This window comes from Opisthocomus hoazin, chromosome 2 (assembly GCF_030867145.1).
Source record: "Opisthocomus hoazin isolate bOpiHoa1 chromosome 2, bOpiHoa1.hap1, whole genome shotgun sequence".
NCBI lineage: Eukaryota > Metazoa > Chordata > Aves > Opisthocomiformes > Opisthocomidae > Opisthocomus > Opisthocomus hoazin.
In genome coordinates, this window is record NC_134415.1 from 76,002,313 (window position 1) to 76,016,249 (window position 13,937).

Sequence of the window (13,937 nt, forward strand, 5' to 3'; positions counted from 1 at the left end):
ACCAAACCGAGCAGATAATGTTACGTAACTCGGTAAGGTGTTATCCATTCAAAGAACATGAATGTGCATCAAAGCAAAAGTCCTGCATTCTTTTCTGTTTATGACCAAAAGTGCTTGTTCACATAATGGTTAAGTTTGGCAGGGACCTCTGGAGGTCATCTGGTCCAACGCCTCTGCTCAGGTATGGTCACCTAGAGGTGGTTACTCAGGCCTATGATGAGACATCTTTTGAATATCTCCAAGAAGGGTCATAAACTCTCTAGGCAACCTGTGCCAATGTTCAGTCACACTCACAATAAAAAAGTGTATCCTGATGTTCAGAGGGAACCTCCTGTGCTTCAGTTTGTGCCTATTTCATCTGCTCCTGTCCCTGGACACCACAGAAAGGAGCCTGACTCCATCCTCTCTGCACCATCCTTTCAGATATTCATATACATTGAGAAGATAACTCCTGAGCCTCCTCTTCTCCAGGCTGAACAGTCCTAGCTCTCTCAGCCTTTCCTTATGTGTGAGGTGCTCTGGGCCCTTCAGCATCTTCATGGCCCTTTGCTAGACTTTCTCCAGTATGTGCAGTGTCTCTCTTCTGCTGGAAAGCCCGGAACTGGACCCAGTACTCCAGGTGTGGCCTGACCAGAAATGAGTAGAAGGGAATCATAGAATACTTTGGGCTGGAAGGGACCTTTAGAAGTCATCTAGCCCAACCCCCCTGCAGTGAGCAGGAACATCTTCAACTTGATCAGTTTGCTCAGACCCCTGTCCAACCTGGCCTTGAATGTTTCTAGGGATGGGACCTCCACTAGCTCTCTGGGCAACCCATTCCAGTGCTTCATCACCCTAAGGGAAGGCCCACCTCACTTGACCTGCTGGTAATACTTCGTCTAAGGCAACCCAGGATACCATTACCTCTTTATTGGAGTAAGGACGTTTTGGTGGCTCATGGGCAGCTTGGTGTTTGCCAGGATCCCCAGGTCCTTTTCTGCCATATTGCTTTCCAGCAGGATGATGCCCAGCATATCCTTTTTGTCTCCAGCTGCAGGCCCTTGCACTTCCCCTGCATGAAGCTCCTGTCAGCTCATTTCTTCAGCCTGTTGAGGTCCCTCTGGATGGCAGCACGACCCTCTGGCATATCAGCTGCTCCTCTCAGTTTTGTATCATCATCAGACTTGCCGAGTGTACACTCTGGAACATCACCCAGATCATGTCAGGCTGCCCAGGGAAGTGGTGGAGTCATCATCGCTGGAGGTGTTCAAAAAATGTGTAGATATGGCACTTCAGGACATGGTTTAGCAGACATGGTGGTGTTGGGTTGATGGCTGGGCTTGATGATTTTAGAGGTCTTTTCCAACCTTAATTATTCTGTGATTCTATGATTGTTAATAAAGATGTTGAATGGTACTGAACTCAGTTTTGACACCTAGGGTTCATGGTTACTGGCCTCTGATGAGAGGTGAGGTTGACCAACCTGTACTTCCCTGGGTCCTCCTTCTTGTCCTTCTTGAAGACAGAAGTGACATTTTTTTTCCTCCAGTCCTCAGGCACCTCTTCCCATTGCCATGATTGATCAAAGATTACCAGGAGTGGCATTACAGGGACACCACCCAGCTACGTCAGCACTCGTGGGTGCATCCCATCAGGACCTATGACCTTGTACAGCATCTAGTGTTCTTAAAAGAAGCTGTAAATATTATTTACCTGTCTATCTGTCTTTCATCTTCTTTTAGTTCTAAAATCAAATGTAAAATTAACCATCTTGTATCACTCTTATACCAATTTCAAGTGCAACTTTAAAAAAAAGCATATAAAGCAGCCTGCTTTGGTTGTTGTGCTTTAAAATATCCTTTTCCCTACCCCCCTAGCTACTAAGGGTTTAATATTTCATCTTAATGTCCCCATTTCTTACCATAAGTATGGATAATGCATTTGACCTTACCAAAAGATTTCGTTAATGTTGTGATACATTAGCCTGTTTTAGTGATAAAATATATTTTTAATTATTACTACACAAAAATCTTTCATGATAAAGGCCACTTTCCCTCTGGCTCTGAACTCTGCCTTTTTTAGCATTTTTCATATGTGAGCAAAAATTACAGGTACAGAAATATAGCTATTTTCCACTTTAGATTCACTAGACCATTATAAAAAATGTCTGAGTTCAACCACAATCTCTTAACGTTATCGAATGATTTATAGTTATTATATTGCTGTGGCTCAGCAAGCTGTTCTTATTACCCAATACAGTAAACAGTGTAGTCTGGCAACCACAAAAGCTGAAAGATTGGAGAGAAAAATGTCAATTATTAGAAAGACAGAATCTTCAGCTCTCATAAGTGACTGCCTAGCACAGCATCAGGAGAGCAAAGCAGCTGTGTGATGAACTCACTTACACCCTTGCCTTCAAACAGTGAGATGGATGAATATTGGCTGTGAACTCATCAGCTCTCTCTGCTGCAGAGATTTGGGTCCAATGGTGACAGAATCACCAGAAACATACTCTCTGTGATAATCAATTCAGTAGCCACATCTTCCAAAGGACTCTCCACTCATGCACAAATATATGCCCAAATATCTGAGGCAGCCGGTGCTAAGGTTACAGCTCCAGATAGAATCACAGAATGGCTGAGGATGGGAGGGACTCTGGAGGTCATCTTGTCCAACACCCCAGCTCTAGCAGGGTAGACCCTGTGCATCTATATCTTGGATTGACTCTGTTGTACACTTGCACGGGTGGATGCTTCAGTATACAGTCAACGCCTTCACAAAGGCTCAGCCATGAAAACAATACTCACAGTCAGAGGCACAAGATAATCACTCATTCGAGTCACCGTACCAGCAAAGACAGAATTTCATAGGTACCAGGATATTTGCTAAACAAAATGAAGAACTAAAAGCATATACCTGCTTTCAGCTTTTTTTTTTTTTAACTGTACTTATTTGTGTTCTGTCACCTAAATTACTAAAGTATCGATAACAATATTATATTAATAATCATAAATTAATTGAGCTAAGAGTAAGAATGCAGTACTGATTTACTCATTCTTAATAATGTACTGTCCCTGGAGAGCAATATTGCTTGTCTTTTGCTTCTTCCTGTCTCTGAACTTCACAGGTGATTGTCATTCATGGGCCTAATTTAGATTGTAATTTCCCTGTAGCAAGTACTTTGACTTTTTATTTACCTGGAAAGTATTACAGCAATGATACTATGCATGTGATAAATAATGGTGCAACACTAAAGATAACATGATGGAACCCCTTTCATAACAAGACAAAGGTGCTTTATTGATGATCCTACATCACTTTGCTCCTACTAGTGTGTTTTTTCTTCTTTCTTCACATAGAATCCAATGCAAACTGTGGATGACCAACTGTACCAGAGTCTTTGTGAAGCAAAGTCATAGGAACATCTCAGACTGGTATACAGGCTAGATTTCAGATGTGAAAGGATGGGTGGATCCAACTTTAGCATTGTCCTTTGTATAGATTCTCAAGAGCGGCAGAAATTGATTTACTGCTTATTCTGCAGCCTTAATGGTGCAGTAATATTCTGCTAATTTCTGGAAATAAACTAAAAAAATTACTTTTTTTAACACTAGACTTCTGAAAAAAATGAAATTTTAAAATACAGGAATTTGGTCTTTGATCCTGTGGAAGAGAAACTTCTTTAAGGAGAGACCATTCTTATTAAAACTACTCTTCTCTTGTAGCATTAATTATTGTTGTTTTTTCAAGTATTTACCAAACTAATCCAGTGATAGAAAAGTAGTGAATAAGGTGGCACCAAGTATGATCTTGACTTTGTGTGTTTTCCTATCTCTGTAGAAGAAAATTTCATGGTGAAGGAACTAGCTCTGTTACATAGAGTTTAGCACAAAATAAGGTGTTCTGGCAAAATTTAATAAAATGCTAGCACTTAGTAATTTTTCTGTTTTTGCTATCACATGATATTTACCTTGTAGGTCAATGTATGACCCATACTGTGCTATAAGTTAGCAGTGAGACAGAAAAAAAAAAAATAGACCTGTATTTCTGTGTTTTTTCAAGTTTTAGAATCACAGAATCACAGAATCATTAAGGTTGGAAAAGACCTCTAAGATCATCAAGTCCAACCATCAACCCAATACAACCATGTCTGCTAAACCATGTCCCAAAGAGCAATATCTACACATTTTTTGAACACCTCCAGGGATGATGACTCCAGCACTTCCCTGGGCAGCCCGTTCCAATGCCATGTCTCCAGGGACAGTACATTATTAATCATGTCACTCCAGTTTCTGAGAAATATCATTCTTTCCTCTCTCCTCTATGTCAGATGTATGTTGATCTACAGATATACCAACTGCAGGACTATCAGTCAGAGCAGTAGTGAAGAATGACATCTATCACATTCTCTTTGCTTGAGGAAGACCATTCACTTATGGGAGTGTGTCAGGCTCTGCACTCTCTCTTTGTAAGAGAATATGCAGTGGTGGCTCTTTGTACCTGCAAAAATAGATGGACCAGCACGACAGCAGTTGCCTGCCTCATCCCTGTGCTTAGGCACTTCAACAGAGGTGGGAGGACCTGATAGCTTCTCTGTTTAGCACGGAGGCAGGGAGATACAATTCAAGGCTGGATGCTAAACATTTCTTATTGGGCAAAGGGTTTGGGTGGTCCATATAATTGGGAAGATGGGTGCCATGCCAAGTGGTGCTGGTGAGGAAAACATTGCACTACAACCCATTGAAACTTTGGGGTAAATTCACATCTGTGTACAATGCGCTTGTGGCAGTGGGGCATGTGCCCTGACTGTTTTGTAATGCTTACTATTTAACTTGGCTACACTGTACGAAAACACACTATATGCTGTGCTGTTGCTACAGAGGAAATATTTACAGTATTTAGAAAGTCACCTGCAAATGTTTAATGTGCTTGAGTGGTTTCTTAAGAAAAAACAAACCTGAAAACTGAAACCAAATCAATACCCCCACTGTATTTCTCAAAGTTAAATTTAGTTCATAGATTTCTGGCTCTCAGGGGTAATCTCCACCAGCTGGGCATCTAGGCAGAATGAAAAAAAAAAAGAGGAGAACAAGAAAGGGTGAGAGTGATGTTACTTGTAGATAGTTTTCTTTAATAATTGATTATTTTCTGTAGTTTCTGCAGATGCGTTGGTTATTTGACCAGCATGGTGCGTCTGTTGCCATAATAAACTAATTGAGCATTTGGATGGCAATGGCCCACGGCTGTGCATAGTATGGTGAGTTTCACCACCTGGTCTGCCTGCAGTTTTCACGATGCTCACATGGGAATTTTGAGGCTGCTCAAACCCCTTTCATCTGTGACCCTCTTTATAGATTATCAGTATGTGTGGTACTTGCCCCAGGGGAGACGATTCGCTTCAGAAACGTGTCCTGCAGGTAAAAGCGATAGGCCATCCATTACCCTCTTCCTTCCACTCTCAGGTTAATGACTACATTAAATATTAAAGGGGGTTCCATCTCCAGAGTGCATGTATAAGTGATTTTACATTATCTCATTCAGCCACTCTCTGATTTCTTATAAAGTGTGTTGCTTCTTTCCAGCATAACTCAGTGAAAACCATGATTGATTTGACAACCATTAACAGAATGTTTAGTATTAGCCTTCCTCATCAGTGAGTGAAGAAGAGGGTGAAAATGGAAGGAAGAAGAGAGGGATCTGATATCATGTTGATTTCCCCTGTTTAAAATGTTATTTCATATACAGCTCTTACAACTTATTACCTAGTAGACAAGGGCTGCAGGCTTGCCAGAGGAATGACTGAGAAATAAATGGAACCTTTTGTACAAATTGGGATTAAATTCATAAGAAAAGAATTGAGGTTAAAAAGTGACATCGTTTCCATTATAACCCATGCTGTTCCTGTAAAATAGCAATGCATTTATTTGTTACTGCATGTTTTGCTACGTGCTACACATCACATTTGAACCAAGACTATTCTGGGCTGTGATGTCCACAGAATGCCCTGTGTTGCATTTGTCAAGGTGAAATAGAAAATGAGGTTGTATCAAAGAGAGCTGAGTCTACAAAGACACTGTGTCATCTTGAAAATACACTGTACAGATTAGTAAAGCATTACGCTAAGAAAGATATAAAATGATGTGATGAGAAGAAGCAGTTAAACAATGACAGAAAATACGTAGCTTTATTCAGTACAGAAATGTTTGTGATGGTGCAAAGCACAAAGAGGAAGGAAAAATAATCCTGAGTGTGTTATATTCATGTCCTGCAAATGGAAGCCCAGTTGAAGAGAGCAGCAAGAAAGACATGCAACTGTAGGTAGAAAAAAGATTACAGTGTAATAAATATACATAGCAATATTTATACCTTTATGAATATGATTTTGAGGGAGCATTGAAGTCCTTGGTTTAGGTCTGGCTAAATTATCTTCCCTTTCTTAGTTAAAAACCGTGAGAAATAGAATAGCGTCCAGCTCTGGAGCCTTGAGCACACGACAGACATTGGACCTGTTGGAGCGGGTCTAGAGGAGGGCCACAAAAATGATTAGAGGACTGGAACTCCTCTCCTATGAGGAAAGGCTGAGAGAGTTGGGGCTGTTCAGCCTGGAGAAGAGAAGGCTCCAGGGACACCTTACTACGGCCTTTCAGTACTTAAAGGGGGCTTATAAGAAAGGTGGGGACAAAATTTTTCGCAGGTCCTGTTGCGATAGGACAAGGGGTAATGGTTTAAAACTAAAGGAGGGTAGATTTAGACTAGATATAAGGAAGATATTTTACATAATGAGGGTGGTAAATATTGGACCAGGTTGCCCAGAGAGGTGGTAGATGCCCCATCCCTGGAAACATTCAAGGTCGAGTTGGATGGGGCCCTGAGGAATCTGATCTAGTTGAAGATGTCCCTCTCATTGCAGGGGCGTTGGAATAGATGACCTTTAAAGGTCCCTTCCAATGCAAACTATTCTAAGATTCTGTGATTCTATGAATAAAGAGACACATTGCTAACATGAAGAGACATGAAAAGCCAGGAAGGAAGAAAGTATAGACCTTGATCTGAGGATTTGTCTAGGCTGTTTTGTAAGGTATTTTGATGTCCTAGGGCGGTCTATCAGTTTAGACCATGCTCTTACTCCTCATTTCCACTGGTGAGCAGTCTCACTCTAAGCTGAAGCCATTTTTAGGAGAGTGAAGACAGAAAGTATCAATCACACTCTGAAGTCTTCTGAAGGCTCTCAGTTTATACAGTGGACACATTCCTTGTACCTTACCATTGCTAGAACTTTGACCTGCTTATATGACATGAAAAGTAGTGTGGGATTTTTAATTTAACTAGAGTTCCAAGTACTGAGTACTGGCTGGTTTGGACCAGAGTGTAAATGAGAACTGTCTTCAAATTCTATATCTTTTGTGCTGCTAAGCTAGGATTTGATCAAATACCAGGAAAATCTGCAGTATAATATAGCTCAAACCCTCAGGAAGAGCCTTACAAACTCCAACCACGGAAACATTTTGTCCTAGGTTGGGAATTACTGCTTAATTAGTTGTACTGCAGAGCCGTTATTATACATGAGGATCCTGGTTTGGACATTAACAACTTTTTCTGTTTTGGCATCCAACTCATGAAGCAGGGATCTCAGGTTCTGCTCTAAAAGGTATCCTCTAAATCCTTTTAAAGGATTCATTGAAGATAACAAAAAACCCCAAGCCTACTATCAGTAGCTGTAAGGACACTGTGGAAGACCTCTGCTTTCACCAGAAATATTTTACAGGGGTAGACCATCTGAAAATCAGGACTTAAGTGGAGTTACTCTTGATTTATTGTAACGTTAGGAAAAGGTGAATCAAGAGGATTGCATTAGAAGTACACTAAAACTAGGAGTTGGAGCAAATGCTCTGCTTACCAGAAACCAGTCGCAAACATATAACCAGCTGTATAGTTGTTAAATATTTGAAAAATATTTAAAAAAAACTTCAGTCACATAGCTAGATAGCTTTGAGGGATCCAGCGTGAAACAAGCTCCTTTGATTTCATCACTCTACTGTGCTGCTGCCCACCAATTCCCAGAGTTGCCCTCAGCAGCAGGTTATCTGAGAACTGGCTGAATCTGCAATACCTGCGTGGCTCTTGGCATGCTCTGCTGTAGGCTAAAACCCAGCAGGTCAGGAATGAGGCCTGCTGATGGGACTGCTGAACACAAGAGACTGTGATGGAGCTTCACGGCTTTAAACCGAATAAAACAATCACCACAGAGGAAACTTCATTTTCAGCTTCCTTCCTTCCAGCTTTCACAATTTAATCATGGTTAAGTCTAAGCTTGTACCATGCATTTTTTATTTGTAATCTAGTACCTAATCTCCATGAATTTGATGTAATCCTGTTATTTTTTTTCTACTCCGTATTCCCTTTATTCCGTCTCTGGTTTGGTCTACATGTCTAGTCAATCATCCTTACCAAACTAGCCTGCTAAATTATCCTTTGAATGTCAGAAGAAAACAATCTGAAATGATGATTTAAAGGAATGATGCTTACTTGGGTCAAGCGAAACACTTAAAACCCAAGGAGATATCTTCATTCTTCCTTTAGCTCCACTTGAATTATATTCCTCTTTGTCACCCCTTTTGACATGACTGTCACTCTTCACTGACAAATCACTGGCAATTAGCACTGAGGTAAAGTGGTGTGATAACACTTACCATGTCATTGTCATTATTCTGTGACTGATACATACGAAATCACAAGCAAGTGACCAAATGGATTAGAAGATTAGAAGTTAATGGCCAATAAATAAATAAAGGATAATAAAATACCAGGTATTTGGCAACACCTTGTAAATGGGGCTGTTTTTTCCTATAGAAACAGCAAACATTTGCTCAGCATTTATCTTCATTTGTTGTTGACTGGAACAGGCTGTGAAAATCACAAAGGACACACATTGTCTATATAAATATAAAAAGCCACTTTTCCCCTTAAAATGCTAACCACCGGTTAAAAAGAGTAAATCAGAACAGATTTAATTGGTATTTACACACACCAACATTAGCAATTAATAAAGCATCAGCAAGGGGAGAAGAACACTTACTGCACCCAGTCTAATTGGCCTTTTTGGATGAATTAAAGAAAAAAAAAGTCAAATTTAACCAGCTGTTTGCAGAAGGAATTTTTCTTTATTTTCATAAACATGTTTATTTGAATGAAATTAATCCCCATTGGCGGTAAGGCAGGATTAGATTTGTTTTCCTCCTATTCGTCTGTGTATATTGTTGGGGAATATCAGATATTGTAAACATTAACAGCTTGCCTGCTTGGCTTAATGATCATCCAAGTATGATAAAGGATGACAGATTAATAGTATTTTTGCTCGTGTAAAAAAAGCAATTGTCTGCTGGTTTTCTCAGTATGGATTTCCGTCTAGTTTCTCAAAGAGATTAGGAGAAAGAGATGATTTCTCTCCTCTCTCCTTTCCCTTTAAGACATTATTAACAAAAGAGCAAAGGATATTGGAATATGGAGACCCCTTTGATCCTTACTTCTGAAAGTCAATACAAGATACAGAGAGCATATCTTGCAAATATGCAAATCTCTCCTAGCTGAGAAGGTAAAAAGTAGGAAACTTTGAATTAATTTTATTACCCCTGCATCTCAACTACTTTGACCAGCTGGTTGTTGTTGCGTTTGTCCTTCAAAGTCTGTGACTGATGAGAAATGCTGGATGTATTTTGTGAGAATTTGACAAGGTGATGTCCATTGCTGAGTTTACAGCTCAGAGTGCTATAGTGATGGATAGCAGACTTGCCGCTGTAAGAGCCAATGCCATGTGGTGTGATTTAGACTTCATTCTGAGAATTCTTTATGGAAATAGCTGACAGTGACTATTAGAGACAGAGTTTGGAACAGAAACTTCATCTTTGCCCAATTTTTTTCCTTGCATATTTTATTAGATTTTATTTAGGACATTTATTTCAGTTTTTTTGCTATAATTTCTTTGCATGTGATAAGTTTATATAAGGAAAGCTTAAATATGCACAGAACTAAGGCAGGGAAACACCTATTTATGCCAAATTATGATGTTATCCTCACAAAAAAGGTTGATTCACAGGAGTGATCTAAATGTAGACTTTATAGGCAGGCAGGCATCAAAGACATTCCTGAAATTACTGTTATGGTCTGTAATATGGAAACAAAAGGATATGTTCAGCATCATTCTTTGAGCAAACCCTGATGGCTAAGCCACAGAATGATTTTAATATCAGTGGAGACTTTCTGCATTTCTCATCTCAGCAAATTTTAGAAAAGTGTTGTGAAGCATGTCTATGATATTTTTTGATTTAGCAAGAAAACAACCACATACCAAATCCCATCATGTGCCAGAAACTCAGCCAGCCAGGAGAGCACATGGGACATCTATGCTCAAGCATACTTGAAAAGGGGCAGCAGCCACAAGGCAGGGAGACATATGAGGAGATATGTGAAGAGATACAATGGGAGAAATGTGAAGAGGCATTCTTGGACACAGACAGAAAGGTCAGACTGGTGAGGAAACATGTGGCCAGGGGTGCACTCTTGGAAGGAGGCATTCTGGTCTGAAGGGGATTTGACCCACTGATGAACTGCTGGTGGACCCAAACCAGGGCAAGTACACCCTGAAGTACCTGTGGAGTGATACTAAAAAGCACAGAGGAGTGGAGGAAACCTAGTTAGGAGCATGCAGGAGCAGAGGAAATCCACTAGGAAATGAAGAGCAGCAGAAAGAAACCACTACACTCCATTCCAACCTCCTGTGCTGCCGGCAACCTCATATAAGTAATTGAGAGACAGTGGCAGTAAAGTCTGGCCAAAACAGTGGCTGTCAAGACTAGGAAGGTGCAAGGAGAGGTGGTTGGCTTAGATTAAACTTTGAGAAGGTGTTTGCCTAATTGTTTATTTTTTTATGTTTTCTTTTTCTTAATACTGGAATCAGTGGTTACAAGTCTGTGTTTACTGGGAATAAATTAAATTTAGTAAAAATTCTCTAAGTTGAGACTGTTTTGCCTGTTACTCTTTATAGGACTTGTGAAGATGTGTGATAGTTACCTTCTTGGCTGACGGCATGGAACTGAACCAGAGCTCTAAGAATAGGCCAATTACAGTGACTTATACAATTTTGCATTAGTTTTATCCATTTATAGGCATTCTGAAAAAGTTCCTCAGATTCAGAATGGAACATGCAGTCTTTGGAAGAGTACTGAGCCATATATGCTATAGGGATACTCTTTCTGTGCAACTGAGGTCGATAACTTTGTTAAATTCAAACCTTGGGCAAGAGACCATTGGTTGCTCTGGAGTATGGTGCTGTATTTCACTTGGGTCTACCGAATGGCCTTCTGAACTAAAAGTACAAGCTGTTATCTAATCACTAAGGCTTTGTAGCAGGAGAAGCAAAGTCCTACCCTCCACAGTGCAGTGCAAATTTGGACCTGTAACTCATACTCTAGAGTGCATCATACCTGCAACAGGTGACTTCGTCCTATTGTGGATGAATGATAACAGATCAGAAGTGGCTATGTTCAGCCTGATGGAAATAGAAAGGACTGTGGCAAAAGAAGTTGAAAGAATGATAAAAACATTTGAGTATTTCTTTACAGAAAACATCGAAAGAAAAGGCTAAGTTAAATTGAAAGGGTATACATAAATAGAGTAAATAGCAAGGAATGAGGAAAACAAAACAAAACAAAACAAAAAAAAGAGGAGCAGATGTGTTGTGATGAAGAGAAACAGGCAGAAAGAGCATCTTGCAGAACTGTGCCAGGACCTGAAATGTAATAAATGACATGACATTCAGAGATGGTGAAGTGTGAGTATTTAGCATCTCTGAAAAGCAAGTCAGAGACTCGGGCTCAAGGGAGCTTCCTATTGTGTGTTTCTTTTCTATAACAAAGCTAGCCAAAGAAATTGAAGGACAGTGAAACACACAAAAAGAGGTTTTCCAACATGAACACATCCAACATGATTGATTAAAAGTAAAGCAAAGTATGACAATAAAAGAGAAGAAATGAGGGTCACTGAGTGAAAGAAATATAAATAAGTAGCTAAGAAGAACTATTGCTGCTGGGTTCAAGTAAAACAAAGATGAAAAGATGCTTTGAGCTTCACAGAATACATTTTTCTTCCAGAAACTTATTTCTCCTCTATGGTCCTACCAAAAAGAACTGAGTCTCCTGTGCAGATTTCTTCTGTTTGGAAAGCAGCTAGGACAACTCTGTTTTATTTTGACTTTTCATTCCTTTTAATAAAACCCAGACCTTTCAAAGTGGTCATTCTCTATTTGCCTCTCTCTTCTAAACATTACTTTTCAGTTCTGTTCAGCACCTCAAGCAGCCGCGTCATTTGGGTGAGATCTGAGGACTGAATTCATGGAGGTGGGGAAACAAAGTGATAGTGTCAGAATGTATTCAAGGAGAACTACAAACAGAGATGAGGGACTTCTGATGATTGATTATTAATACAATCAGTATCTCTGAGTTGATGTAGGACTTAACAGTTCATTAACACAAAGTGCATGACAATGAGAAGAAAAACTGTTAATTGCTCATTTTTAGTGACTCTCTATTCAAAAGGTCTGGTTCTCATCATCAGCACCAGCTCACAGTTTGCCTTCCTTTTACCTGAGTTGTTGTGAGGTCTCGCTTGAGGTGGTGTTAAAAGGAAAATAAAAGCGTCTGTTGTGGTTTGGGCAGCGTTTCTCTCAATTCCAAGCAAGAATTTGCAAATGAGCTGTGCTTTCTGTTTACACACATTTTTATAATTTTTTTTTTTTTAATAAGAAAAATTGAAAACACACACACAACATGACCACTGTTGAGGTCAGACTTATGAGACTTGTTGGGCTGATATTCCTAGAGAAAGCGATTCATCAACATGTCCAATCTACTGAAAAAGGTCTGCCAAAGATTTCTTCTTGGAGTCTCACAGTGTCTCGGATCTTTAGTCTTCCATATTTTGTAGTTAATTGTTCAAAATCAGTTCTATATTTCTCACTGGAAACTAGAGAAACCCTGCGGCTGGAGCGCAGTAGTTGGATTAAATACCTGGGAGATGAGTGATCTGTTTTGAAGCAGGGGCTGAATCTGTGACGTCTCAAATTACTGTGGCTGTTCAGACAAATGATCAATACCTGACTTCAGATTCTCCGTTTCATGTCTCCAACTAGATCTTCTAGATTCTTCTTTTGAAATTACACCCTTACTCTTCTATCTGGACCTGACTTTAACTTTTATCACTTTTGTGTTATTTTAAGTTTTATGCTTTGAAACTAGTTGGCACCTGACTTTGTGCCCCTGTTTCCAAAGTGGGCATTTATTCACAAGAACAGAAACTGAGACTTTTCCAAAAGGTGTTGTTTGATTAGTGGTATTAAAGCAAATGTATCTAAAAAAGAAAAAATAAAAAAAGTTTTAACCTCTTGACAGATTTGGAGAAGAGTGCATGACAACGTACAGGGACTTGACCAAAGGTTGTAACTGTAACAGAGTACGTTAAGCATGAAAGTGAAATGGGCAAGAGGTGGAGGTGAAATAGCTTTTGGTCTGTTCTTTGGATTGCTTTGTTTTCTAGATTTCTTCTCTGATTTTCTGCTTCCTCTCAGTAATTTAACTGCAAAATGGATTTTTTAACTATCCTTATAAGTGGAGTGACTTACGCTTGATTAACGAAAATCAAGATTAAAGATTAAAATAAAGATTAAATATGAAATTAAAACTTTGTGAAAGACAAAAATGGGTAGAATAGTCAGTGAAGTGATAGATTTTTATTGAAATACTCTGTGTTTCTTCAAGCTGCAGCTTTGTTTATGTGCGTTGTTTCTTAAAATTGACAGTTTTGTTATATCTTTCATTACAATAGACGGTCATGTATTCTTTAGCAGCAGTAATTGCTCAATAGTGGATAGGTCTGAAAGCAGCTGCTATGGAAGGTGACCTTGTTTC